Source organism: Athene cunicularia (assembly GCF_003259725.1).
Source record: "Athene cunicularia isolate RWA chromosome 2 unlocalized genomic scaffold, athCun1 chr2_part1, whole genome shotgun sequence".
NCBI classification, from domain to species: domain Eukaryota; kingdom Metazoa; phylum Chordata; class Aves; order Strigiformes; family Strigidae; genus Athene; species Athene cunicularia.
In genome coordinates this window covers 125,063,524-125,081,735 of record NW_020799095.1, presented here as the reverse complement: position 1 = coordinate 125,081,735, position 18,212 = coordinate 125,063,524, and positions in this window count along the sequence as shown.

Here is an 18,212-nt window from a genome sequence, read left to right as displayed (position 1 = left end):
AGAAAGAAAGAAAGAAAGAAAGAAAGAAAGAAAGAAAGAAAGAAAGAAAGAAAGAAAGAAAGAAAGAAAGAAAGAAAGAAAGAAAGAAAGAAAGAAAGAAAGAAAGAAAGAAAGAAAGAAAGAAAGAAAGAAAGAAAGAAAGAAAGAAAGAAAGAAAGAAAGAAAGAAAGAAAGAAAGAAAGAAAGAAAGAAAGAAAGAAAGAAAGAAAGAAAGAAAGAAAGAAAGAAAGAAAGAAAGAAAGAAAGAAAGAAAGAAAGAAAGAAAGAAAGAAAGAAAGAAAGAAAGAAAGAAAGAAAGAAAGAAAGAAAGAAAGAAAGAAAGAAAGAAAGAAAGAAAGAAAGAAAGAAAGAAAGAAAGAAAGAAAGAAAGAAAGAAAGAAAGAAAGAAAGAAAGAAAGAAAGAAAGAAAGAAAGAAAGAAAGAAAGAAAGAAAGAAAGAAAGAAAGAAAGAAAGAAAGAAAGAAAGAAAGAAAGAAAGAAAGAAAGAAAGAAAGAAAGAAAGAAAGAAAGAAAGAAAGAAAGAAAGAAAGAAAGAAAGAAAGAAAGAAAGAAAGAAAGAAAGAAAGAAAGAAAGAAAGAAAGAAAGAAAGAAAGAAAGAAGAAAAAGGAAGAAATTTGCAACTAAAAGGACCTTTGTCACATTCACCTTTCCAAAGGTCAAAGAAATAGAGCCCAAACACACCTGAAAATCGTTAACAATGGAGGAAGAGAAGTGCCCACGTTTTGAAGAATGAGCAGCCATGCACATAACCTCTGCAGGACCTGTGCTTCCATAGACCTCAGCAGGATGCATCTCCCAGTAAATCCCACAATTCTATTATCATTCTATTGCTCCAAAGCACGGGGATTACCCTGAGCAAATTTCTTTGGTATCAGTTAATGCTTGTGAGCAACTTCTTTCTTGCTTTCTTTTTTCCCTTTTCTCTTTTCTCTCTTCTCTCTTCTTTTCTTTTCTTTCTTTTCTTTTCTTTTCTTTTCTTTTCTTTTCTTTTCTTTTCTTTTCTTTTCTTTTCTTTTCTTTTCTTTTCTTTTCTTTTCTTTTCTTTTCTTTTCTTTTCTTTTCTTTTCTTTTCTTTTCTTTTCTTTTCTTTTCTTTTTCTTTCTGGCAAGTCTATATAAGATGGTGAGCAGTCCTCACTACTTTGAGAGGAGAGAATGACAGGCAGAGCAGCACTGCCTTTATGTAAAGTTGCCTTTCATCCCAGCTGGGTTTTAGCTTGTAAAGCTGTATTTTTGAAAGGAAAGGTTGCCTGCCAGCTGACACTGATATTTTTATATATAATGCATTCTAGAAAATAGGTCTTTCTACATGTTCCCCTCATTTTTAAAAACAGCTATTAAGTCTGTCAGTCCTGGAATAAGGGATTCAAGAGGAATTGTGTGGGCAGATAGGGTTTATGAAATGTGTTGATTAGCAGTCCTGGTGAGTTCTGTCCATGGAGCAGGGATAACAGCATGGTCTAACCTTGACAGAGCAGGATAATGTACAGAGAGCTCAGTCACCAACCATTTCAGCCTTAAGCATGGCTGCTGAGACTTTAATCATTGCTGCTAATTATGGCTTTGGAATACGGTTATCAATCCATAATAAGTGGAATAAACAAGACACACTCCCCTTCATGAGTCACCACAGAGCAATCAGATAAAACTTTCGATTGCAAATGACCTGAAAAATGTTGAAGCAAAGTCCTAGAAGCAAAGGAACATAAATCCTGTGATCTTCTCCCAAAACCAGTCCCTTTGTATGGGTTTGATATTCCTACTAGTTGACTCTACTTTCTCAGAAGGTCTACTAGGCCATTCTCCCCAGAGCAAAGACTAGCCTCCAAAGCTAACACCCAGGTACTGTGCTTGAAAGGACTGATTTAGGTCAATTGAGAAAAAAATACTTTTACATGTATACTTATTTTTAAGCCCAACAATGATCTTCAAATATCTGTGAAAGGCAGAGAAAGAAATGCAGAGATCAAGAAAAACGAGATTATAAACCTTCAGTTCTTTGAAAGTGCAACTGACTTGCTCTGAGGGAAGCAGTGATATGCTGGCTATAGATAGATTTGTTTTGTTTGGAGCAAAGGTTCTCAGCCTCTCTTGTACCTGGAGAGCCCTTTCCTGCCTAGCCAGGTCATACACCAACATGGCCCTGATGATTACAACCAAGATCCTTGTAATTTGGAGAGCAATCATTTTCAGTCTGAAACTGTTTTCTTTATTATTCAGAACACTTTTGCGTGTTGAATGACTCATACAATGCTGTGGGTATGAATGTCTCCTTACAAACTCATATAGAAATTCTTCTTTGTCACAAATAATTTGCCTTGCAAAGAGCCAAATTATAGAGAAAACACATGTTGAAGAGTTGTGTCAGTTTGCTGCTCATAGAATTGCTGTGGATGGATTCTTGTCTGAAATCTTTCCTTGTTCTCCTGTTTGTAAGCTCAGACTCCTGACAAGAAAGCAAATAAACGGCAGGTAAGGAAGTAGTCACTTTTAGCTGGGAGGTTCTTGGTGATTTCTGTCAGGAACTGTTCTGTGCTGCAGCTGCTGCAGTACTGGCAACAGTAAATAATGTCAATTTTAGTTTATTGGTATGGGATTATAGTCCTAAATCATGCAAGAACAGGTTGTGAGAAGAATAGACCTGGCAGATGCCAAGGAGTACTCTCCCATGAAAAGTACTTGAACATCCAGAAGAAAGGGCTGAGGTCTACAGAAAGCCAAGGATAGACAGTGAAGCCAACCAAACATGTTTCCATCCTGAGAGCTCAGAGGCTCAATTAGAGATGTGCTGAGGAACTGAAATGCCTGGAAGCAGAAAAACTGAGAGTTTTGCTGTCAGCTGCATATCACTTGATCCTGAGAGCAAAACCATGGAGCTGCTCATGGGGAGGGACTGAGCAGGAGAAAGTGCACCGGGTGGGATGGGAAAACACAGAAAGAAATTCAGTGCTGGCTCATTGATTTGAACTGTAAATAGGACAAATGGATTAACAGAGTGCTGAGTTTTCCACAGCCCCTGAACTGATGATTGTAGGAGCTAGTGCAGAGCCAATAAACGCTGTGCCTTTGGGCTGGATGTTAAGGAGGTTGCCAGCACCAAAACCAAATGCACTCTCCCAAGGCTTTAGGGAGTCCATGGGGCTCAATGAGAGAGCAAGCTGCTGCAGAGGTAGCTACCAGTGCAGGAGTGGAGGGTAGGACAGCACACATTTTCATTACAAAGTCACCGCTTTAGGTATTGATGGAATATTCATTGTTTCTTGGATGTTCCTGTCATCCCATCAAAATCATGCATTGCAGGCATTCTTTGCTGAGGGCTGGCTTTTTCAGTGTTATCATTTTAAAATGAAAATATTAAGCATTACAAGCTAAATGTAAATGACAGCAAATCCTAGATTCTAATATTCACATGTTACTTCCTACTTTAGGCAGTGAAATACTACTAAAAATTGCTGTTAAAACAATAATCTGGGGGCTTGGTAGTAAGGTAAGAATCTATATTAAAAATATGTCAATTCAACATGGTTATGGAAATGGGACATAACTAAAAACCACTCTGAATGCTTTGTGAGTTTTTGTTTGTTTGGGGGAATTTATTCCTTTATTACATTGTCATCTCTCTGCACTTTTACTAAAGTGCTTATATTAAGTGGCTTATCTCTCTGTTATTTCTGGAAAGTATTAGTCAGTGACATAGAAATTGTAAATTGTTAGTTGCCTTTAAATGTTATTTTGCTCCCAAAAAGGGAAAAAAATTTAACCACAGGCAAATATTCCAGTTCTGTCAAGCTAAACCACAGTTTCTGGATCATGGTGCAACATACACAACATATGTCACTTGTTTTGGAGTGAAACGCAGCTATACAGAACCTTTGCACTGCAGTTAACTGTCTTTAGCAGTAAGCAGTGGATGGCAAGGTTTATTTTAGGCGAATGCAGAAAAGGAGAAGCCTCACAAGTTTAACACTGCAGAGGAAGACTTGACAGAATCCTCAGAGGAGGGCCAGCTGTTCATGAAACCCTTTGCCCTTAGATGACTTATGAAAGGCTGTTTACCTACAGATTGATCAGTGGTGTCTCATATTTTGACAGATGATCAATAACGGAATTTTTAGCAGTAAGTGAAGACTAATTATTCCTGTGCCAGCTGAGATGCCTTTGGGCCTTTGAGACATCAACAGTAGTAGTTGTGTCGCACAAGGTCTTCAGAAGACACATATACTTCTGGAACAACAGCTGAAGACCAGGTGAGAAATCTTAGGGTTTTTTAATTGTAAGAGACTAACTCCGGGCAACTGAATTGTGCCTAGCAGTATTGTTATTGACAACATTGTGTATTTTTACTGCCAAAAGCTGATATATATATATATATATATATATATATATATATATATATATATATATATATACACAAATATATTCCCATGAGTGTGAGGAAGGTGGAGCAAACCTAATTGTAAACTCTTATCTGTGGGGAATTCTGAATAGAGGTTGAAATCTGAAGATAATGACTCCAAAGTCTATGTTGCAAGTAGAGAACTTATTTTATTTGATTTAACGGGAGAAAAAAAAAAACAATTTTACAGTGCATCACATGCTGTTGTCTCTGTGCCTGGGTTTTTCTCTTTGCATACAGTAAAACCCAAAGTTCCTCAGGTCAGATTTTTAGTATTTCATCACACTGAGTTCAAGCAGACGGAGGCGAATGGCTCAGCAGGCCCATGAGTGCTGCTCCCTCTGGGATGACATTTACTAGCACGGCAGGTCTCCAGGGCTGCTCCCTGCATAATGTGAACAGGTGCTGTGCCTTCTGAATTGGTTTAGCTGTAGTAAAAGCATTCATATAAAAGAGCAAACATGCTGAAAACCCATAACCTGGTTTACCTACTTGTCAACTTGTTCACAGACCGTACTGGAAAGCACCTGTTGTTTGAGAACGTCCCAGACATAAAACCTTCTGTATACGCTGAGTAACGATAGCCAGTTCTGGTGGTTGCTATTACATTTGTAAGACATTTAGTATAGGTGGTCCCACAGGGTTCATCCATATGTAAGTTTGCCAATGTATTTGACATTGCAGGGTACCCAACTGAACACATGTGAAAAAGACAAAATGGTTTCTGAACCTAGGAAGGCCAGAAAAAATATCAGCACGAGCTGCTTTGGCAATCTGTTCCTCCTTTACTTGCAAGGAAAAAATCAGCCAGGCAAAAGGCAAGTTTGATAAGTTTGGTCAGCCAGCGTTGAGGCAGTTTCTGTCCTCTCTGGAATGTGAGGTCGCCAGAGCAAGGTCATACCTTGTCCAGCTGGTTTTTGCTATAAACAATGCTTCTGTTTTCATGAGCCTTGAAGGGCTCATATAAGGCCTCATAGGTTTGTCAGGGAAAAAAAAAATAGGATCTTATTCACCATTATCACCAGGTTAAACCTATCTGAGATTTTCTGAAGCGAGCCTGGACACAAACACATATTGCTTCATCCAGCTGAACCCTGGGACAATGGCCTCCATCAAAAAAAGAGAAAAAAATAACCTGAGGAAAGAAGCGTTTGTCTGCAGTCTGCACGCCTAGCTACAAAACAGACAATCTACCATTAGCTGTCAGAAAGAGGGGTAGAGACTTTCAGCATGTAGCAAATACATCCATCCTGGTCATCAGAAAATCCACCACTTCCTCAAGTAGTTGATGGCTTTGTGTCAAGATATTTGCACAAGGACAAATACTCATGTTTAAAATGTACTTCTCTGCTTGACTGTATCATCATTCTCCATCCATAAAACAGCACTGTGTTCTGAAATGCATCAAAACATTTTAATACTCAGTTTCATTACTAATAATGTCTGTTTAAATATATTAAATTATCCAATCTTTGTTGATTTGATTAGCAAACGTTCATTTTGTTTCAGAACAGGAGAGTATCAGGATTGTTAGAGGAGACGGCTGTGACAGTTTAAAATTATAACAGGTGTCTCAAAAATCTGGGTTTTGATTGTTATAATGGAGGGCAAATAATAATAATTTTGTGATGCATTGCTAATAAAAGACACTAGTTAGCCATGCAAGCAGTCACTGGACATGGCCAACAACAAGAGGTAGCAGAATAGGTTCTGTTAATAAGCTTTAGATTTATTTGTAGGCTAGGATGATGTAACTTATCAAACATGCCTTCTGCCCATACTTTTTTTCCATGCATTTCATCAATCAATTCCCAAGATAACAACTGCTGGCATTTTACTTTGTCTTAACAGTTTCCAGAGACTTCATTTTTTTTTCACTTACATGCTGTATACAGGAAGCAGAATTACATCATATTTACGACAAGCACAGGGATTTTTGTTTTGCCATTAAGTAACTAAATATTTGCTATCAGATATTAATCACAGATAAAGTAGATAAGGTTTTCTTAACTCAAAACATGCCTTTATGCTTGGGGACAACTCAAATAGGTAATTGTGAAATACATGATGCTAGCTAAAAATGCATTTTTATCCACAGAAAAGGAATACAGATTTCTTACACAAATACAGGTTAAGTATAACAATTTCTATAGTCAGTGCAAAATGCATCACCTTAGTTGATAAAGCAGTAGCTGGTCTTCTGGATACTTTGCAATCTGTCTCTAGCTAGTACATGGATGTCCGTTGTTTCACCTCTTTGATCTTGTATACAAATGAAGATAAAAAGAAATATGTCTTGAGATCATGAATGTATCAGAACTAGGTATTACAACCATGGTAGAATTTAAGAAACTTACAGCTTATTATAAAACGAACTAAAAGGAAAGCCTATGATTTATCTTGAGGGCTCAGGGCTCAAGTGCTTTTTGGCAACACTGCTTGTTTGAACACCAGCTCTGCTCATCAGGAACTGTGGTGCCCAATGGTGTAGTTGATAATCTGAGTAATGCATCTGAAGGAAGCCCAGATGGCCAAATGCTGCCTTTTCTTTCTTTCTGAAGGAATATGTCCTGAAGATAGATTAGGAACAGTGGCAGAGGTATAAATAAGTCCTTCCTTGGCATAAACTAAACTAGCCACAATTATTTCCCAGTCTTTTTTATTGTTCCTTGCCCCTTGTCTCCATTTCTGTGGAAGTAAAATGTGATGTGTGGTGACTTGATCTATGATCATGGTATTCAAGATCCAGTCAGACACAAAAAGTATCAGTAATATCTTAAACTGGCTTATGTATACAAACCTCACTAGGTTAATGGATGTAAACTACATTTTAATTATTTTGATTATTTATTCAAACCAGATATATCAATATCAGTTTTTTATTAATGAAGAATATCATGTAAACACTAGTTATCTAAAATATTTAATAAAATATTATGTCCTTTGGTTTAACACTTTTAATGTAATTATCTCAATAATACCCCTGTGAGGTAGGGAAGTATTGTCAGACAGCAATATCCAAGCTTTTAGAAAAGGATTGGTGGAGATCAGAGTACTGAAATTATATTTCATTAGACTTGGATTGGAATTCTAGCTATGGAGGCTCTTCTTCTTTTTCATTGTTTCATCTTGTTCATCAAAGAAAATACTGATAATAACAGACATATTACAACCTATAGGAAGCTCTTTTTTGCTTAATATTGGGCTTTGGATAGCTGACAAGAAAGGAGAAAATAAACATTTTTTGTAGCGTTAAGGGGGAAATTATTAAACGTAGCCTTAAATAAATTCCTGGAGTTAAAGGCAGTGTTCAAGGCCAGGCTGGATGGGGCTTTGAGCAGCCTGATCTAAAGGAAGGTGTGCCTGCCCACATCAGGGGGTAGACTAGGTGATCTTTAAAGAGCCCCTGCAACCCAAACCATTGCATGATTTTGTGATTCAAGCATAAAGTGATAGCTCAGGACTGCTAGTCACAATAGTCTGTCTTTGCTGTTACGAGGAAACTAATATTGTAGTCAGTGGGACAAATGCTTTCTTGCACTCACAGGATATAGATCCAGAGCAGTTACATTGCTTTCCACAGAGGGAGAATAGCAGTACAATTTGGGGCAATCAGTTATTTGGATTATCTCTTTAAACATGGTTTATTGATTAACAAAGCTATTTCTGTACCACTTGCCTCACACATTTGAAGAATTAAAACTCGGCTGAAAAAATCCATATAATTTATGTCTGTTTTCTAAGGATTGCTGGTCATGATTTAATTTGACAGTAATCTACATCAGAACAAGATTTTACTATTGAGCACAGTTACTATGGTGGTTATTTCAATTAAATACCCAGAAATCTGTTCTGGAAAAATTACCACATTGCAACAGAGCACTATTGTTATTGTTGCTATTAATTACATTGTGGCTTAGATTTTAATAACTCATTATAGATTAACAGAAAACCATATAAATCATGAAGGAGATGCTAGTTCTGCTATTGCATTTACTGAAATCATTTTGACAGAATAATACAACAGTTTCTGTATTAGCCTAGTAGGTCATTTTTCTCCTTTTGGTACCCACACTATATTTAACTTTTTCAACCTGCTTTCAGAATATTTATTATATGGGCAAAGTAGACCAAATTTTACAGACCTTTAAATTACTCATTTTTTTAACCTTCCCCTTGGGAATACTTAGGATTTCACCAGTCGATGATTTTCCTATTGCAGGGCGTATTAGTAGAGTTCAGTAACTCTTCACTTGCTGGCAACACAATGATCATCAGTTGTACTATCTGTAATCTTCCACTCTAAGTAGCAGCCACTAGTATCTTACATGATCTGATGTAATACTTTCTGTTAGTTTTATTGCTAAAATGTAGAAAATATTAGAGCAAACAAACCAATTTCTATTGCATTTTCTCCCTGGAAGTGTAACTATATGAAGATTTCCCTGTGATCATGGTGATTTTGACTGTGATATAGGGGACTGAACATGAGAATCTGATGGAATACCAGTTATTTGTATTCCAAAGATGTCAGATACCCTGAAGGATGTTATGGTGTGGTAGTTTAGGCCCTGCCAGGACCAGAGACCATGTTGCTGTTGTTCCTCCCCCACCCTCAGACCAAGTAGGGCACAAACCCCGGGGTTGAAATAAGGAGAAATTTAATACAACAGTGTAATAAAACAATCTGAACAACAACAATAGCGATAACAACAACAATAAACAGTAATAATAGTAAACAAGACAAAAGCTATACAGAGATATACCGCAATGGACACATCCAGCCCACTGTGCGTGCTCCCCTTCACCAAAGCCACAAAGAAAAGCATCAGCATGGTATGAATAACCCTGCTGGAGACCCCTTCCCCTTGCTGGGGAAACTTAACCCTATCCTAGCTGAACCAGGACATACGGTAAATGCTTTCTTAGGAATTTTTGTTAGAAATCCCCCAGACCTAACTTCCCTTTGTGCTTTGGAATCAAGAGGAATTGTGGATACTCCCCAGTCATAATTGAAGATGCCTACAGACACACAAAAAAAATTCTTAGGCTGTAAAACCTAAAGAGATTGTTTTTTTCAGTACTGTTCTACATCAAAGCTTACATTAGACCAACAGTAATATAGACAGAATGAGCAAAGAAGGAATTGTTCAAAAAGGCCAACTACTTAGACAACTTAATTTGTCTAGCCAGTGCAGTTTTTTGTTTTACACAGACGCTTTTCTGATTCAATAACTTGCTGTAAATTTTGCTTGGATTTCAAAGACTCATGCAAACCATGCCACTGATCCTGCAATCAGATTAATAAGGCCTGACTGTTAAACCAATGTGGAGACCCATATGCTTTAAATTCTGAATGTAGTCTGTTTTGAAACAGAAATTATATCTAACCAATATAAAGCTGGAATTGAATCTCTCAATAGAAATGCTATCCTTTAATTCAAAAAGCCTAATTCTATGCTTTCAACTACTGCTTTCCTCTAATTTTTTGAGATCAAGTTTTCAAGGCCTCCCTTCTGTCTCAGTGCTGGACTGGCCTCTTTTGTGTATGTAGGATATCTGTCTGCTTGCCTACCAGCCAGGAAGTTTATGTCTGCAGCTCTTAAAGTGAATATCTTAAAGTGAATATCACTTGAAATGAATCACTGGGGATATACACAACACACAGAATCCTAGGGCACAAGTGATGCTTGAAAATACCTCTGATGTGTATGGTGATGGCAAACTGGTGAAGTTTAAAATAACATCCAAAAACATAATTTCAGTAGTGAACATCCTTTAACATACTGAGAAAAAAAAACATAGTACTTATTTAAGTGGACTTCAAACTTCTATTGCAGGAACTCTGGACACTTAAGACTTTGTGTGTGTGTAAATCTTCTGATAAATAATAGCCTTCTCTAATATGAATAAAGGGATTGCAGGAACATAGCCTTCTTCCTGTATCCTTTTCTCAAGGAGAACTCCCTATCTGAAAACAGTGAATTTTTTGTCAAACTAAGGATTTAATCTTCAGATATTAAACATATCATTTACAAAACTTTTTGTATTTCTAATGATTTTAGAACAGAGCTTGATCACAACAACATTTTTGCTTACAGTTTTCCTCAACATTTGCTATGTTTCTGTGCTAAAAAAAAACCAACAGAAGTCAAATCTGATAGATTTACTTGGTGTTTCAGTGTCCTTGTTCTCTCTTACTGTCATCAAACTCATGAAGGACTTTCTGTTGCTATATTGGTCCAGGTGCCATCGAATTTTCATTACGTTTCCTTTCTCAGTGAAGTTTAAAGGTATTTCATTGAACAAAAGTCATCCTCGGTGAAAAATATTGCCAGACACACATAGAAAGCTCTCCAAAAAACACATCTTGAATGTTTTGTGTTAAATAAGTTTTATCTGTACTTTCTGTCTGTATATGTGTCTCTCTGTGTGTATTTGCACTTTACATATGTACACAAACTTTGGAGGCTCAGTGATTCTTTGATGTAGTTTAGCTAAGGGGTTGGACAGTGTGTCCTCGAGAATATTAATAAATTAAAATGCAGCAAAACCCCCCAAATCTAAAGAGAACTTTGGAGAAGTTTGAATCCACAACTTAACTTCTTGGTATAACGTAGGTGCATCTATTACAATAAGCTAAGGTTACGTTTGTTCTTTAGCACTACCATAGAGCAGCTGCAGTCATACTCTCTGCCAACAGGTAGTGTAGCTCCATGCCAATTGCCAAGAATGCTTTTGGGTTATGCTAATCCCTGAACCATCACCAGAAGTACTCTGGGAGACTATAAACTGGACTGGGTAAAACATGCCAAGATACAGTGTATAAAATCAAGGGCCCAGAACTGTTCCCCACCAATGCTTCTGCAGACACAGCATAAGATAATTAACATTTTTAATTACCTCATCACCTACTTGTGAATTTTTTAAATGGTGCACCCTCTCTCCTTTCTTTACGTGATGTTTACATGCCTTCTGATGGACCTTTCCTGACTGCTACAGAGTGAACCCCCAAATTCATCAGATACTTTTGAAAATGCTGAAGATATTACCCAATGTTATTCATAAAATGGCTAAAACTCTTTCTATCATTTTGGAGTCAAAATGAGGAAGTTTTAAATAAAAGTTATGTTTCCTTGGTTTTGGCCCAAATTGACTTACCAAACCCCATTTATTTAATAGTAAAAGATACACAAATCAGTAGCAACTAACAAACTTCATGCTAAAATACTTCAAGAACTAGTCACCACAGTGCCTGTATCACAAACGATGAAGGGTAACATCACAGTGTACGTGAAGGACAAGTATACTACCTATTTTTTGGAAGAAGATAAAAGGTGTTTCAGGGAAGAATCTATAACAAATTACTAAATGATAAACTTTCTAGCTCTCACGAGAAAGTGTAATGTTATACAGCAAGCACTATGGATGTCAAGAATAAAACATATCAATCTAATCCCTTGTGCTCCTCAAACTGAACTTAAGCCACCAATATTATAATTTTCATGACAAACCAAAACCAAAAGCTAATTTTATCTCTTTTATTTATTTAATAAATGATGTGTGTTATATCTGGGGAAAAATTACTGCAGTCTGTTTGACATTGATGAGGCCTAGTTCTTCACTTGCAAATCACATCAGCTTTTATCTATCACACTTTGAAAGTGTGTGAGGGGAATAAACAGAAAAGAGCCCAGAAAAAAGTTATGAAAACAAAATGTGAAAAAAGTTGAAAAAGGGGACTTATTTAGCACAGAAAAGAAAACGCATGGAGTGAGGGGGGTCTTTTATATATGTAAAGGGTTATTTATAGAATGGATGGGATCAACGCTTCCAAATGTTGTCTGAGGAAGAAATTAATGAAATAATCTAATTTCCAGTAGGTAGTTTGGATTTTTTTAAAATCTAAAAATTATTAAATATGAGAATTTTGAAGTGCTGGAATTGGAATTCCAGAAATGGATGCTTTAAATAAAAGCTGAGATAAATATCTGTCTGGGATAACTGGTGTATTTGACCTGGCATCTTAGGAGTGGATTCACCTTAAAGAGCTCTAGTAGAGACCTGGCTCCCCATAGCACCAAGTGATGAAGTCCAGTCTTCTTTGAAGTAGCCCCTTCTCTAGTAAACCTGTCTTGGGGGGGGGGGGGGGGGGGGGGAGATATTTAATGCAATGCAAAGGGAGCCTGGGAGTGAACAAACGGTTTAACAGGACAGGCAGCACTTTGATGCTCAACTGTCTCCTGAGCAATAGCTGAGCAATAGACCAGCAAAGCCTCCTGAGCCTGCTCTTTCTTAGTCATTATGTGGTCAAGGAAGAGATTGGTTACCTAACTAGCACAGATAGATAAATCACAGAACGTATTTCCAGATCAAACAACTTTTTTCAGGACCGGAATTTATAAATTTTTTGTGATGGCTACACTATTAATAACACATTATGGCATGTCATTACCATCTCCAGACTTTATCTTAGATGCATAGACACAGAAGCTAGTTGTCTCTCTGTAACTCTCAGATTTGAAGAAAGTAAGTTATTGTTCAGAATATAATGAGTCCAAATGACAACACTGGTCAGTTTTTTATCTATAAACCCATTTTTGCACCTGTTCTTGCTGTCTCTGTAATATTCCTTTTTTAATGAGGTGAATCCCAATTATTTGACTCTTTAGATTATTTTTTACTCCTTTTTATGATTTTCTGAGACACTGGCTCTACTTCACATCAAAATATGACAAAAGAAAGACTTCTGAGATAATTTACATCTAAAGTACATCCATGATATTCATATCAGAATCAGTAGTGCAGGCCTGAGATTAAGAGCAGGGTCACAAGACTTGTGTTTTATTCTAATGATAGATCAGGTGATCTAAATCTGTGTTTCTCCACTTATACAAGGATAAAATAGGTGGTGGCAGATCTTGAAGTGGTAATGAAATTCTTTTCTTGATATAAAAATAACCTTAAAATAAAGAACACCCGGTTTTCTTTTATTTTAAATGGAGACCCTTTCATTGCTTCCCACATTTAAAAATAAACATCAAAAATCTCTAAAAAATACAGAGCGCGGTGGAATATTGCATTGGCAATTACTTTTCTCACCTCTGCTTTTCTATTTCTCTGGCACTCGGCTTCATTTCTAGTCTCTAGATATTTCCACTTCAGTATATTTTGTTTCTCCTGGACAGTCATTGAGTGATGGGAATGTCACATCAGGGAATAAAGCAGTGCAAACTGCAATACTGCAATATGTATATTGTCAGGACAAAACTACAATTCAAACGATAACTAATATGAAAAACCCCAGATAACTGGTAGAAATATATCAACATATATATACAAAGAAGTTGCTACATGACAGATGACAGCAATCCATCTTCTGAAAGCTGTTTGAGGGGATATTTGAACCACATATTGTACATCCATTACAGACAACTTTCTAGGGAACTGCACAAAGAAAGCAAAAATGAGGAAACACATACTTCTAAGAATTGTTTGATTGCTTATTTTGTCTCATAAACTTTGCCTCTAATTCCAGTGACTTAAAATCTAGCAATCCACAGGTTGCAGGTTTGGGGTAATTTTCTGCCAGTTTTTAAAATGGAAATCTATCATTCAAAATGTAAATATATCTGCCTTCCCAATCTGTACAGTTACTGAATACAAAATTGTACACCCTACCTACCTGTTAAATGGCTGAATCCCTACTGAAATAAGAGATCATTCAAATGACATGTTTGTATTGAAGAATGTTTGTGTGAAAACTATTTACATGAGAGTACAGCCAGCTTCTCCACACCATACTCTGTACATCATTTCCTGAACATTGCTTCTATTTTCTGATGGAGTCCTTCATTTGTAACTGATGCACTGCAATTCACTATCAAAGAAATGAAAACATCCCACATAGTGATCACACCCTCAGACTGCTAAGTTGCTACAGACACCGCTTTGTTGCCTTGCCACCACCCACATATCAGAGAAACGCATTGGCTAGGCTTGCTGGGCAGAATTCACTGCTCTGGTTTTGGGTTTCCACTTGAAATATTTTGATGTCTGCTCATTTTGTCATGTGCAGCAGCATAAACTGAGTGAGGTACAAATTGTCCCTCACAATTCCTTCTCTGTCCTTACTAATTAAACCTGCCAATTTGAACTCATACCTTCTTGGGCACAGTTACTTTGGTGGTCTTTGGGGTGAAAAATGGCATGGCCCCATGCATTAAGAATTGAACAGAAATAAATTAATTCCTCTGGTTCAAGTGTGATTTAAAATAATCACACACACACAAAAAAAAGTAAAAGCATAATTTCATTCTATGAGTCCTTATGCCTGATTAGTACTATTTATCCCTGTGCACCCAACAAAAAGGTGACAAAACACCATATTTTGTGCTCTGGTTATTTTGACAGAAATGTGATTATGGATTTATGCCTGATCTAGATTAAATTTCTACTGGCAGGTGGTTTGTTAATTCACAAGTCATTTTAATGAGCGTCAAAATAGGGCTGCAGAGTTCATGACTACCTGCTGCCTTCTTTATTGGCTATTCCCTGAAATGTAGGGGTTAGCTTGATTAGATTACTGGTTAATAGGAGCAGGTGACTTTGGAAGAATCAGCTCATTAACTGTTTTGGGTAATGTTAAGCATACATTCCGGTGACATAATTAAACTAAGTACTAAGGAGGTTAGTAATGGGAGTAATGGGAGGTTGCTCATTAAATAATAACTGTGTTTACTTTCAAGTTTATTGCTAGTTCATTTCTTTCATAGATGTCATTAACATGTGTGCTGCGATGTTGCATTCTGTTTCATAGAAAAAATATCAGTTATTGATAGCAAATGAAAATGCACTTAGGACAGCAGAATTACAGAGCACAATATTCCAATGGGAAAGAAAATGTTGGTTACATCTAGGCACTACCTTACCTTCTTAAATTAATTTGACTGACATTTGTTGAAATCAGCTGTGATCAGAGCAAATTAATATTTTTCTCTCTAAAATATTTTTAGTACAAACTTACTTGAATAGATTGCAGGAATCTACTTAGTATTAATTGTCCTGTGTGCCCATTTTGAATAAATGTCAGTTGTACAGATGTAAAAAACAAACAACCCCAAATATGTGTTGAAATGGAGTAGACCTGATCATAAGAGACGTTTTAAAGAAATACATTGTGGCATATGAGAATGAAGTGTTTATTCAAGATACACACACTTGAAAGAAAAACACTTGCTACTTTAAATGGAAATTTTTCCTATCCTATTCCTTAAAATAAAGCATTCTTCCTTGTTTCTGACTTTATTGCTTTTTATTTCCATTCAGCAAAGTTGCTTGCCCTTGCCACTGCAATGCCGCATCTGAGTCCTGCTTAAGCATCTGGCTAAGATTGCTTTATATATGCTCATTGTTCCTTAGTGACTTTGTCTCAAGAAAATTGACATGTTCCATTTTCCAGAATGGAAAAATCCCATGGAGGGAAAGGGAAGGAAACATGCCATCTATCAGTCCCCATTCCAGTCCCAACATTTGCTTCTTGCATTGGGCTCAGCCGTTCACCAGGCTCCAGGCTGCTGTGTCACCCAACAGCTACCTCCACCACCAGAGACTGAGTGTGCTGAGCCTCCTAAAGCATTCATACCCCTCTGGGCTGTTTTAAAGGAAATAACATTTGCTGTAAAGGAAGAAAACATGTAAGGAATCCTAAGGTTTGGGGTGAAGTTCTAGGAATGCAAGTAATATGGCTTTTTGGACAAGGATGCACTTTTCCAGCTGTAACCCAGAGAACTGCCCTCCTGCACCTCTTGCCTGTTGTGGCCAGAGTGGACACATTTGCCAGCTCTGAGTTCCTTCTAACATTTCAGTATCTTTGAATAAAAGATTTGGGTACCAAACAATAGCAAAGCAACAAAAACATTATAAAAACAGGCCAAGAGACATATGACGAACTTGAGGGTGATAACTGCACAGAAGAACTTTGCACGTTGTTTCCATTGCTCTTGTCACGAGAAGACTGCTCAGAATTACAATGCTGACCTAGTTTAGGATTTGACATTCTTCTTAAGTGCTCCAGGGTAGGTACTTTTTTAAGCAAGATACTTCTGTTCTGCCAAGGTCCATCTACAACATACTGTCTGCCAGTACTAATATTCCTTTTAAAAAGATATTTGAAGGACAGATTGTATCTACTGTTATAACAGAAAATGTGAAGGAAAATGTCTGTAGGATTAAGGGAAAGGAATTGCATATCCACACTATAGAACTAATGATGCAATATTTGGGAAGTTTACGTCTTTGCCAGATATTTGTCTTTAGAAAACACTGATTTCCAGATAGTTCCATTAAAATCAACACCCATAAAAGTCAGGGAATGAATTTCAGCAATATTTTTGACAATTTTGGTTTCGATTTACAATAATAAATATTTTCAGTAAAATTATTTGCATACTAAAAGCAGATTTAAAAACACTGATGCATTTCCCCTCATCTGTATTGCCCCCATTAGGAACTGGTTTGTATTTATAATACACAACTGTGTGTAAAGTGAACTTTATGTATTTATTTGTTTAATTTTTTGTCTTTGGGGATGATAGAATATGCAGGAGTAGCTGTGAGAAAACACAGATCAAGCAATATTAAGGCAAGCTTTGCTCTGTAATTTCTCATTTATTCTGTTAGTTTTTGACTGGAGAGGGAGCTGAAATAGCACATCAGACTAAATGGGATAAATTTCAGCCTTAACTCGGAATTCTCCAACTGTTGGATCTGATCCACTTTTCTGTGAAATCACATGAAAAGTTCACATTGATTTCTCTGAGAACTGGATCAGACCTTCTTAGACCCTTCAGTTAAATCCCATGAGACAAATTCTTTGTTCTGCCAGATTTCACTAGTCCCATGGAACTAATGAGTTCAACAGCTGTAGCTAAAGGATAAAGTTTAACCTATGCTATTTTCTTTATATAGTTTTGTTAGGGTTATAGTTCCCATTGCCCTTGTGTAAAAAGGGAAGGAGGGAAAAACATAAAAAGGAGAGGTTATAGTTCATTTTTTATTATGAGGTAAACAAGAGAGAGGCACAACATTTTAGATATATGGTTGATATTTTGACCTTGAGAACTCAAACACTGTCATCCTACTCTGTACTTTTGACAATTAATTCAGCAGGGGTTCATTTGTTTTATGCTTCTGAACTTAATTTAACTGTAAATATTTTGCTCATAATTTTGCTGACTGAATTAGTAAATCTGCCTCTACAATATGTTCCTACAATGTAACTGTTCCACTTCATACTCAGGCATAGCTGAGATCAGCCCTGGTAAGCAAAGCCCGTTCTGACGTCTGAGGAATTGTGTCACACTGCCCATATGTTCCTTCCTACTAAAGAGGTCACCCATTTGAGTAGTTTTAATTAAAAGATGCTGGGTTACATGAAGAAAAAAATCTATTTTATAAAATAAAACCATATACTGTAAGGGCATATGTATGTTTTGTAATATTCAGTGTATTATCACCAAATTAGCCCCCTTTTAACCTTTACTTTTCTTTTCAATAGTCTACAAAATCCTTTTATCTCTCTTCAGAGCTGCTGGTTGCTAAGCAAGTACCAGTCTCCCATCTTATGCAATTATTATTGTCACTGCCATAGCAAATAAAAAAGAAATAGCCAAAAGTAATTTTCAGTAAATTTTGAATTTTCATATTCTATTTTTCATTATGACCTGTACTCTCCATAGAGGAAAACACACTAGCTCAAGTCAATGGAGAAAGCTGATCCAACTGAATGGTGTGAGATCTGTTTCTGTCACAGTAG